This window comes from Rattus norvegicus, chromosome 6, assembly GCF_036323735.1.
Source record: "Rattus norvegicus strain BN/NHsdMcwi chromosome 6, GRCr8, whole genome shotgun sequence".
Classification (NCBI taxonomy): domain Eukaryota; kingdom Metazoa; phylum Chordata; class Mammalia; order Rodentia; family Muridae; genus Rattus; species Rattus norvegicus.
In genome coordinates this window covers 87,176,694-87,189,284 of record NC_086024.1, presented here as the reverse complement: position 1 = coordinate 87,189,284, position 12,591 = coordinate 87,176,694, and positions in this window count along the sequence as shown.

The window sequence follows — 12,591 nt, the reverse complement described above, 5'->3', positions numbered from 1 at the left end:
TAATTAATTTGTATCCTGGAGTCAAAAGACATGAAGCTCAACAGAGAGGGAAAGCATCTAACCTGAAATAGCAACTTGCGCACCACTTGGTAAGTATAAAATCACCTCTTAAGGCAAGCATGGACTGGAAAGAAAGAAAATAATAGCAAGTGGACAATCACTCATAGACAGGACACAATTGTTAATAGATAGAAAATACAACATTATTATTGTATGCATTATTAATAATGCATAACTGGTTTTGGTGGATGCATACCAGAAGAGTGCCCCACAATTTCATTCATACTTATGATAGATAAAAGGCAGATGATGTTTTGATAGGAAGACAGACAGTACCTTTAATCACTGTTGTATACTAACTCGTAACTTCTTCTTGTGTAATATCATCAAATGTTATAATTTTATTGAACTTTTCTGGTTTGCTAGTAAGAAATTGAAGAAAATGATAACTGCACAGTATCTATTTGAAACTAGATTTAATCTAGGATAGAAAATAAGGGAGCATACAATATGTTACATAAACTTACTGGGTAAGATTTAAGTCACAAAGAACAGAACTAAATTATTTTTTGGTTTCTGAAATAGTTTAAAACATACCTTTGAGGTAGAGAAAATAAATTTCAATATCAAGTTCTGAAACTATATTAAAAAAGTTGGTTAAAATGTTCAAATATAAAATGTACTCCATTGGGAAGAAACAGAACACTGTTGATAATTCTTTTTTTAAAAAAATAAAAATAAAGTGTTCTGAAGAGGGGGATAATAAATCAAAAGTAACTCAAACAGAAACCAAAGCAGTACACTTTAGAGACTGAAAAATAAAAAAAAAGACAAACAGGAAAAATAGATTACCAGAAAACAGACATGCTATAGCAAAGGAAGTGAAAAAAGGAATCAGGAATGAAAATACAGTGAATTACACACACACACACACACACACACAGAGAGAGAGAGAGAGAGAGAGAGACAGACAGACAGACAGACAGACAGACAGACAGACAGACAGACAGACAGACATGCTTATGCACACACAAACACATTGCACATATATATCCAAATATTTTATGGCCATTAAGGCAAGTAACATTTGAATATGCACCTTTAGAGTTAGCTGTTTAATATGGCTGAAAGAAATTTCTAGACTGTCTCTGACATTTAAGTCATCAAGAAGTAAGTCTTCTTGGCATACTTAAATGGTAAATTTTCTAGAATCAACTTCATTATCATTCTCAGAGTTGATTAGCTTTAAATATTACTACGTTGGATTGGGTTTATATTCACAAGTTGAGAAACAATTCCACATAGTTTAGTTATTTCTTATGGTGAGGGAAGAGGTACACTTGTTTGGGAGGAGAGGAAAATAAAAGATACCTAATGTATATACCTAATGAAAGACAATCCAGTGTATATTGTTCTTGCATTAGGAGAACCTCTCAATTTGTAATGCTTAATGAATATATCATCATTCATTTACTAAACATGAATAATCCCTAACAACAATCTATAAACATTCGTCTTCATACACAAAGGCAACTGTAGTCCTCATCTCTCATCAAGAAAATGTCTCTTTGTAACAGAGACCACTACAGAAATCCATAACTAATGAAAATGCAGAACTGTGGAGTCCAGCCCCAATATGTTCATCAACGAAACACCTCTTCCATCTAAGGTTCAGAAGACACTGCAGAAGAGGGAGGAGAAGAATTGTAAGAGACAGAGGGTCAACGATTTTGCTTTGAAATTGTATCTACTAGCAATATCAGAAGCTACAATGATAAAGTGTCATTAGACTGCACAAACAGAAGCTGAGTGAACTGGAAAGAGCCCATAAGGCCTCAGTTTTATGTAAAGAACTACAGGTAACCTACTATAGGTGCAAGTGAGACAATGTTCTTCCCCAGAAAAGTGCATGCCAATTGATTGTCCAATACCAAATGGCAGCCCTGAAAACGTATGTACAAATAATACCCTATGGAATACAAAAATTATACATGAGAAAATATCAGCAAAAAGAAGCCATGGATTTGAAGGGGACCAGGGGTGTAAATGGGGTTTTGAAGGGAGGGAAGGAAAGAAAGAAGTATTTAAATTATATTAAATCCAAGAAAAATTAGGAAATAAGAGAAGAATGTAAAAATCTTTTTGGTAAGAAATAATGAAGGTAAAAGGTTTAATGCCTCATAGTGGAAAAGGCAAAGATTTTGTGTACATTTGTGATAGGAGTTCTTTTGTGATAGGTCAAAATGACAATGTAAGAGTCCATCGAATTAGAACATGGAGCACTCATTTGAGAGGAACCCCTTTTCTAGTAATCTGAATGCAGTTGATAACAGAAAGCTATTAGCAGCAAGTCCTTACAAATGGGCAAATTTCTTTCTTTTCAGAGATGGCCACTGCAATTTGCCTAACAATATACATCTTCCAAAGAATGTTTGAGATTTAAACCATTTGGATAATTATAAACATGACTCTAGTCTTTTAATTATTTTAAATTTTTGAAATGACTTTTACTCCTCTGATTTTTCTTGAGTGATAGTATCAAATATTTTATTAATTAATATTCATATATTATATTAGGCTAACTTCATAAAACTCTTGGTCATATAATGTGTATTTCTGAAATAGATATAACAAATCAATATTATCAGAATGTATATAGTGAGCTTTATAAATATATATGTTTATATTTCTCATAAAAGAGGCTCAGTATTAATGATTTGATGAATAGCTGTTTCTTCTAAGGCTAATGATTTAAAATTGCTCCTGGAATTCCTTTGTTCATATTGGTTCTCTATAACAGCTTACAATTACAGCATACAATGAGGTTCCTGGGTGATTTAATACAAAGAACAGATAAAATTATCAGCCCTGAATACATACAAACAAGTAGCATTATATGGGCAAAACAGCTTATATATAAGAATATATATAATATCTATATGCAAACATACATATGCATTCAATAACAAGGAATAAAATGGTGATGAATTTGAGAAAAAGTGAAGTGTAATATAAGGGAAAGCTAGAAGGTAGGAAATGAAAAAATATTTTGCAACTAAATTGTAACTGCAAAAATATAGTATGTGACATTTTATGAATTTGTATTCTCCTGTAAATTCATCACTGACTTATTTTAATAATATGAAAAGTCTAGAAATTAGAAACACTCATTCCCAAATGCATTGATCTTCCAAATATATAATAAATTCTTAAGGTAAATATCCTTTTGTCTATGAGAATTAATCTTCCTGACTTCTGGAAATGTAAATTTCAGTGCATGTCTGATTTTCCACACATACATGCTCACACACATAATGCTACATAAGAAAATATAGTGCTGGGTTGGGGATTTAGCTCAGTGGTAGAGCCCTTGCCTTGGAAGCACAAGGCCCTGGGTTCGGTCCCCAGCTCCAAAAAAAAAAAAAAAAAAAAAAACAAAACAAAACAAAAGAAAATATAGTGCTGACAGTAAATGATGAAGAACTTTGGAATGGCAACGCGAACCCACATCAATGGAAGTTAAGTCAGAAGGCAATAGTCAGATTACTTGCTTATAGAGAGCAGGAATTGGAGATGAAGACAAAGCCAGAAATTTGGGGGTACTAGAAAAACAATTGTTGAAACCAATTTAATTATTTCCAATGATGTTCTAATAAAGTCTTTCAAATGTTAGTTACAATTCTCATTTACTTTTTAATCTCAGGTATATAGGAAAATATTGACTAATTCTATTTTTACAATAGTTTGTGAATACTTCTGCTTTGCTGCAATTACCTATGTTCTTCTGGCAATAGGTTTTGGATGGTTCCTGTATTTGTCCTGTGAGAGATGATACTGAATATTAACCAGTAAAATGTGGAGTTAGAGGGCACATGGAAGTATTAAGAATTAATTCTGAAATCACAATGATCATTTCACTTAACATGTTTATTTTTAGTATGAGATATAATCAATAGAAGATATAATATAAGGCTAATAGGATATCAATATATAATAGCATATAACAGATCAATAGGAGATATAATAATAGGAGATAAAATGCAAAATATTTGATATAAACCATAAACCATGTCTGTAATATTCATGCTTAATAAAATTGAATGTGAAAGAAAAATATATTTAAATTTGTCTTCATAATTTATACATTTATAATAGAAAAAATAAATTTACAATAATAGCTACTTGCTATGAAGGTAAAGTGGTTAGGAACTAATCAATTGGCTAAAATATGTATGAGGGCACTTGTCCATACTTAGTTTTTCAAATTATATTAAATTATAACTTTCTGATTTTAATATATTTGTCATTAAAATAAGCATTTTAGTGTTTAATGGTATTAAACAATTTCAATGCTGTTCAAATTCCAAAGTACATTGTTCACTTTGAAACAATTTCTTCATTAAGAGAAATATCACATACTTATAATACACAATGATTTGACATAAGAATTCTTATTCACAATGAAGGAATGGTTTGAAAGTGTGTAAACATCAAACCAACACCAAAGCTTGGAACAATCCTGGAGATATAGGTATGCCATCTGGGACTTGTAATATTATCATATAAAGTTCAATGACCTTTGTCACAGCTTTTTCTCCAGTTCTGCTGTCTTTAAAACATAAACCCTCTCTTTACATACTTGACTTGAGATATATATATATATATATATATATGATGGTTTTTTAATTTATACTTTTTTGTTTTTTATTGGATATTTTATTTACTTAGTTTTCAAATGTTGTCCCCTTTCCCAATTTTCCCTCTAGAATTTCCCTATCCTCCCCCAACTCTATGAGAGTATCCCCCCACCCACTCACCCACCCACTCCCTCCCATCTGCCCAGGCATTCCCCTACACTGGAGAATGGAGCATTCACACAGGCCCAATGGCTTCTCCTCTTGTTGATGCCTGATAAGGCCATCCTCTGTTAAATATGTGGCTGGATCCATGGGTCCCACCATGTATATATAGTCTTTGGTTGTTGATTTAGTCTCTGGGAGCTCTGGTGAGTCTGGTTAGGTGATATTGTTGTTTTTCCTATGGGCTTAAAAACTCCTCCAGCTCCTTCAGTCCTTTTTCTGACTCCCCCATTGGGACCCCGTTTTCAGTCTAATGATTGGTTGAGAGCATTTGACTCTGTATTTCTCAGACCTGGCAGAGACTCTCAGGAGAAAGGTATGTCAGGCTCCTGTCAGTATGTACTTCTTGGCATCCACAAAATTGTCTGGGTTTAGTGACAGTATATGGGATAGATCCCTGAGTAGGGCCAACTATGGATGACCTTTTCCTCAGTCTCTGCTCCACACTTTTATTGCCTCCTGTAGATATTTTGTTCTTCCATAAGAAGGACTGAAGCATTCACTCTTTGATCCTCCTACTTCTTGAGCTTCATTTGGTCTGTGAATTGTATCTTGAGTAATCCAAGATTTGGGGCTGATATCCACTTATCAGTGAGTACATACAATGTGTGTTCTACTGTGATTGGGTTACCTCACTCAGGATGATATTTTCTAGTTCATTCCACTTGCCTAAGAATTTCATGAAGTCATTGTTTTTAACAGCTGAGTAGTACACCATTGTGTATATGTTCCACATTTTTGAATCCATTCCTCTGTTGAAGGGCATCTGGGTTCTTTCCAGCTTCTAGTCATTATAAATAAGGCTACTATGAACCTAGTGGAGCATGTCTCTTTGTTGTATGTTGGAGCATCTTTTGGGTATATGTTCAGGAGAGATACAGCTGGGTCCTCTGGTAAAGCAATGTCCAATTTTCTGAGGAACCTCCAGACTGATTTCCAGAGTGGTTGTACCAGATTGCAATCCTACCAACAATGGAAAGTGTTCCACTTCCTCTCCATCCTTGCCAGTATCTGTTGTAGCCTGAGTTTTTTTTATCTTAGCCATTCTGACTGTTGTGAAGTGGAATCTCAGGTTTGTTTTGATTTACATTTCCCTGATGACTAAGGATGTTGAACATTTCTTTAGGTGCTTCTCGGCCAGTCAATATTCTTCACTTGGGAATTCTTTGTTTAGCTCTGTCTCTCAATTTTCAATAGGGTTATTTGATTCTCTGGAGTCTAACTTCTTGAGTTCTTTGAATATATTGGATAATAATCCTGCATTGGATGTAGGATTGATAAAAATCTTTTCTCAACCAGTTGGTTGCTGTTTTGTCCTATTAACACTGTCCTTTGCCTTACAGAAGCTTTGCAATTTTATGAGGTTCCATTTGTCGATTCTTGATCTTAGAGAATAAGGCATTGGCATTCTGTTCAGGGAATGCTCCCCTGTGTCTATGTGTTGAGACTCTTCTTCACTTTCTCTTCTATTATTTTCAGTTTATTAGAATTTATGTGGAAGTCCTTGATCCACTTTGACTTGACCTCTGTATAAAGTGATAAGAATGGATCGATTTTCATTCTTCTACATGCTGACCTTCAGTTGAACCAGTACCATTTGTTGAAAATGCTGTCTTTTTTCCCACTGGTTGGTTTTAGATCCTTTGTCAAAGATCAAGTGACCATAGGTGTTTGTGTTCATTTTTGGGTCTTCAAATCTATTCCATTGATCTAACTGCCTGTCTCTGTACCAATATCATACAGTTTTTTTTTATCAACATTGCTATGTAATATAGGTTGAGGTTAGGGATCCTGATTTACCCTAGCAGTTCTTTTATTCTTGAGAATAGTTTTGCTAACCTGGGTTTTTTGTTATTCCAAATGAATTTTCAAATTGCTCTTTCCAACTCTATCAAGAATTGAGTTAGAATTTTGTTGGGATTGCATTGACAAATGCAATCTGTAAATTGCTCTTGACAAAATGGTCATTTTTACTATACTAACCCTGCCATTCCATGAGAACGGGAGATCATTCTGTCTTCTGAGATCTTCAATTTCTTTCTTAAGAGACTTGAAGTTGTGTCATACAAATCTTTTACTTTCTTGGCTTGAGTCATATCAAGGTATTTTATATTGTTTGTGTCTATTATATCCTGCTCCTGTCAGCATTAAGAGTGCCCTTTCCCTAATTTCCTTCTCAGCCTGTTTATCCTTTGAGTTGAGGAAGACTACTGATTTTGTTTGAGTTCATTTTATATCTAGGCATTCGTTGAAGTTGTTTATCAGGGTTATGAGTTCTCTAGTGGGATTTGTGGTGTCCCTTAGGTATACTATCATATCACCTGCAAATAGTGATACTTTTCCTCTTCCTTTCCAATTTGTATCCCTTTCACCTCTCTTGGTTGTCTAATTGTTCTGACTAGGACTTTAAGTACTATGAATAGGCAGGGAGAAAGTGGGCAGGCTTGTCTAGTCCCCGATTTTAGTGAAATTGCTTCAAGTTTCTCTCCAGTAAGTTTGGTATTGGCTACTGTTTCGAGGTATACTGCTTTTACTATGTTTAGGTATGGGTCTTGAATTCCTGATCTTTCCAAGCCTTTTAACATGAAGGAATGTTGAACTCTGTCTAATTCTTTCTCAGCATTTAATGAGATGACCATGTTTTTTCCCCCATTGGGTTTGTTTATATAGTGGATTGCATTGATGAATTTCCCTATATTGAACCATCCCTGCATCCCTGGGAGAAAGCCTGCTTGATCATGATTAATGATATTTTTGATGTATACTTGGATAAGGTTTGCAAGAACTTTATTGAGTATTTATGCATTGATGTTCATAAAGGAGATTGGTCTAAATTTCTCTTTCTTTATTGGGTCTTTGTATGGTTTAGGTAAAAGTGTAATTGTGACTTCATACAACAAATTGGCTACTGTTCCTACTCTTTCTATTTTTGTAGAATAGTTTGAAGAGTATTGGTATTAGGACTTCTTTGAATTCTGCATTAAATCCATCTGGTTCTGGGCTTTTTGTTGTTGGAAGGGAGAGTATATTTTTAATATTTTGTTGAATATTTTTATTTGTATTTCAAATGTTATTCCCTTTCCTGATTTCCTATTCATAAGGCCCCTATCCCATCCCTCTGCCCCTTCTTTTATAAGGGTGTCCCCCTTCCCAACTAACTCCCCTTTTCACCTCCCCACCATGACATTTCCTTACATTGGGGGGTTATAACCTTGGTAGGACCAAGGGCTTCTGGGAGGGAGATTTTCAATGACTGCTTCTATTTCTTTAGGGTTTATAGCACTGTTTAGATGTTTTATCTGATTCTGATTTAACTTTTCTTTCTTACAAAAGAAAACATTAATTGGAGCTGGCTTACAATTTCAGAGGTTCAATCCACTATCATCATGGCTGGAAGCTAGCAGTGTTCTGGTAGACATGGTGTTGGAGGAGCCAAGAATCCTATGTCTTGATCCAAAGGCAGCTCGAGGAGTCTATCATTCCACACTGGGTGGAGCTTGCTCATAGTAGGAGACCACAAAAGCCAGCCCAATAGTGACACTTCTAACAAGGCTGTACCTTCTCCAAAGGCTCCATCTCTTATCTGTTCCACTTCCCATGGGACATGCATATGCATCTTTCACCAGAAACATGTTTACAAAATAATTTCAGTCATTCACTTATAATCTTCCTTCCTTCCTTCCTTCCTTCCTTCCTTCCTTCCTTCCTTCCTTCCTTTCCCTTTTTCCTTCCTTATATTTTTTAACTTTAAAACTTTTTATTGGATTTTTTTTTACATTTCAAATGTCATCTCCTTTTCTGGTTTCCTGTCCATAAGCCCCCTATCCCACACCTTGTCACCCTTCTTCTATGAGGGTGTCTCCCCCCAACCACCAACCCTTTCTGGCCTTCAGGCTGGACACTGGGGAGTCCAGCCTTGACAAGACCAAGGGTTTCTCCTCCCATTGGTTCCCAACAAAGCCTTCCTCTGCTACATATGCGGCTGGAGGATGGGTCTGTCAATGTGCATGGTGGTTTAGTCACTGGGAGTCATTTGGTATTGTTGTTCTTATGGGGTTTCAAACCATTGGACTGAGAACAGGATCTCCATTGGAGGAGTTAGAGAAGGAATTGAAAGAGCTGAAGGGGTTTGCAACACCATAAGAACAACAATACCAGCCAACCAGAACTCTCAGGAACTAAACCAGTTAACTGAGATTAGTAACAACTTTTATGCCACTATCCTTTCAATAATATCTGAGACCTAAATCACATTTTTTAAAGATCTTGCACTCATTTGTATAAGTAAACTACCAATGGTCACATATTCAAGTAACCCTACCTACAAATGTGGGAATATGAAAGTGCACTAGCTGCTCATCTCAGTTTATAACACTGTACATTGATCGTCAACTTATTGGGATTTTGTAGAACCATCTCTGACCAAGTTTGTGAGGGATTTTCAAGGTTCTATTAACAAAACCAGAAAGATGTACTAAGAATGGATCTGCTGTTGGAGTAATGTGACCATATGGCTCCTAGGCCTTAGGAAATGATTCAGGGAAGAAATGTAGAATAGTTTAGAACTTTGGACTAGAAAAAGTCTTTGAATACTGTGAGGAGAAATTAATGAGTCATCCTGAGAGATTTTGGAAGCCAAGGATACTAACAAAATGCAGACACCTGGCTCATTTGATTTCTTAGAGGAACAATGACTTTATGAAAGCTAGTCTAGAGGCTATTTAATACAAGAATATTGCTGAATGCTGTACATTTTTTGAAAATAGGAATGGAGTTGAATGTAAGAGAATGGGCTGATTTCTGTGGTGGAGAAAATCACATCACAGCACAACACTAAGACTGGAGCATAGCTCTGCTGTGGTTCACTGATTGTTCTTACTCAGATTCACAATGAAAAGAGAACAAAAATCCATGAGCAATGTGGCTCAAAAATTCTGTAATTTAGCTTAAAACTACACACACACACACACACACACACACACACACACACACACACACACACACAAGAATGCAGAAGACGAATCTTCTATAATCATTAAGATAAACCCAACTCTTCTAATTGAGGCAAGAGGAAAGAGTCCTTGAAGACAAGACTCCATTGATAAAAAAATAAATGAAGGGTATAGGAATAATGAATGAGCTCAGAAAGCTATTTGTTGTATGGTTTTAGTTAGGGATAAATAAAATTAAACTGCATATTAAAGTTGCAAGAATAATTTTTGCATTGCAAAAGAATGTAATATGTTCTTCCTTTAAGGAAGTAAGTGTCAAAGTTCCCTTCGTTTTTAAAGTAGGTGTTACATATACAAGTCAGTAAATATATTTGTCAAACTGATGTAACTAGAAAATGTCAAGCTTTTGTATTGTTGTTTTGTTTGTTTCTTTGTTTTATTTTAGAAGGTTTACGCAACCAGAAATTTTCTTTGTTTTTATTCTGATTAAATGTAAAACAAATACTTGCATTACCATGACTATTTAAAAATAAATCTTACTGTTGTACATTATGGGTTGTTTTTAAATTTATGTTAAAAACTAACTTTTGAAATTGAAATTTATATGAATAAAAATCTTGAAAATAGTGTATGCCATGAGTTCCTATCTTGAATTGATAGGGCAGATTCAGCAACAGGTACCTACAGGGTGTTATTGTAAAAATATAAAAATAAAAAAGTAAAGTTGTCTTTTATCCCGCTAGCTCTGGCACCATAGTGTCCCAAGATATCTGCTAGATATCTTGGCGGAAACACATCCCCACACCTTGGTGGCCCAGCATCTCTTGCCGCCACACACTTTCCTACACTCAAATGGTCACATAAAAGCACACAGAACACAATAATCTTTGACCCAATTGATAAGATATAATTGCCCACGTAAACATACAAAACCTGGTACCATCCATCCCTTAGGAACAGTAATAACAACCTGTAAATACACAGAGCAGAATCTTAACGTCACCTGCCATGGCTTCTCACTCTCTCCTCTTCCTTCCTCTCCTTTTTCCTCTAGTCTTCTCTTCTTCCTTCAAACTTCTCTCCCGCCCATCCTTCCTTCTCCTTCAATGACAGGCCTCTTTCTATCCTGTACCTGCCCCTCACCTGTACTTTACAAATTCATGGGGAGGTGGTTCTGGTGAAGTCACCTGAGTTCTGAGTACATGACTAGGTAGCTGTCCTTGGGGGCAATGGAATTAGCATCAATATACAGATAACTTTAGGACAAACCACAAAACAGGGTATATTTAAAATTCAACCAGAACTTGGCAGCATCCATCCTCCTGATACTGATTTCTTGGCATTAAATATGAAACTTAATGGGGTCAAGGAATACAGTTAAATGGTAATAGATAAATGCTGTTTTCTTGCTAGGTAGTGTGTGTCTGGGTCAGAGTTCCAGTAACAACAACTACAATAACATTGCAGGATTTTGTAGCCCAAAGTTAGCAACTCACATTTCTTCTGTACGCAGTCTTACAGACCTAAGAAATTTGTTTGAGAAACAATGACATTGAATGTAAATACAAATTTTATTAGCGACAAGACTTTTTCCTATGACATGTGACTTAAGAAAAAAAGGAGTGGTCATTTCAGTTGACATTTTGAGGTTCAGGTTTGTCAGGGCAAAAAAGAATGGTGGCACCAAACAAAGGTAGTGTTACTTTGTATCCAAAGACAGGAGGCAGAGATCAGAGGATGCTGGTACTCATCTCTCTTCCTTTTATTTTGTCAAGACCTTAGCCAACAGAAAAATGTGGGATATATATCTCTGGCACATGGAATAGGAGTTATTTTGGGTGGAACCAAAAGGCTTATGGCTGTGACTACATAAGACTATGAATAAAATACACTGTTGTATCCCAGTGAAAGGCAGAGACTAATACTCCCCTTTAATAACCTTGTATCCTACTCCATCACAACTCAACTTACTGCACTAAATCATAACTTAACAAGAAACAGATGATAACACATATAGCTTATGAAACAAAATTGATAATGAAGATTCTTTTTCTGAAACTCCCTTGCTAGACCTAGTTCATGTATTGAAAGGTAAGATAAGTGTTTCAGTACATGCTATATAACCATATACTCATAAATTCCATTTGTTTCATCCCAGACAGAAAGCAAAACTGTAAACATTTCACATATGCTTAAGAGTATATCAGTTGCAGTCATATTAAGTGACAGATATCACCTTGTAACTTACACATAGAACTTTAGTATTATGTTAGCTCAAAATTACTTTTCCAACATATTTCACAAACTCAGTGTCTCAAACAATTGAAATTTATTTTTTAATATACATGTATCAGACATCTGAAGTCAGTTTTACTCTGCTGTCTCAGGGAAGAGACAGGCTGGTTCTGAGAGCTTCGGGGTAGACGGGTATCTTCTAGCTTTTAGATTCTGTTGCTGCCAGTCTTCTCTCATTCGTGGCCATATCACAGTAATTTCTGCTTCTATTTTTATGTCTTTTTCCTCTAACAAGTATAACACATCTCTACCCTCCTGCTTATTAAATAAAACTATTTATTTAGTAGATACAAAATAATAAAAAAACAAACAAATGTATTTTGAGATGCTGATTTGCTGGGAGTCTTTCATTTCTCCACGGGAATGAGCAGAGCTGTGTGTTTTGGTTCATGCTGTATGAAGACATAGCAATGTTAAGACAGGCAGCACAGTGGCTAACATGTCAGCAGAAGCAAAGCAGGGGCTCAAGCAGCTGCTGAAAGGAT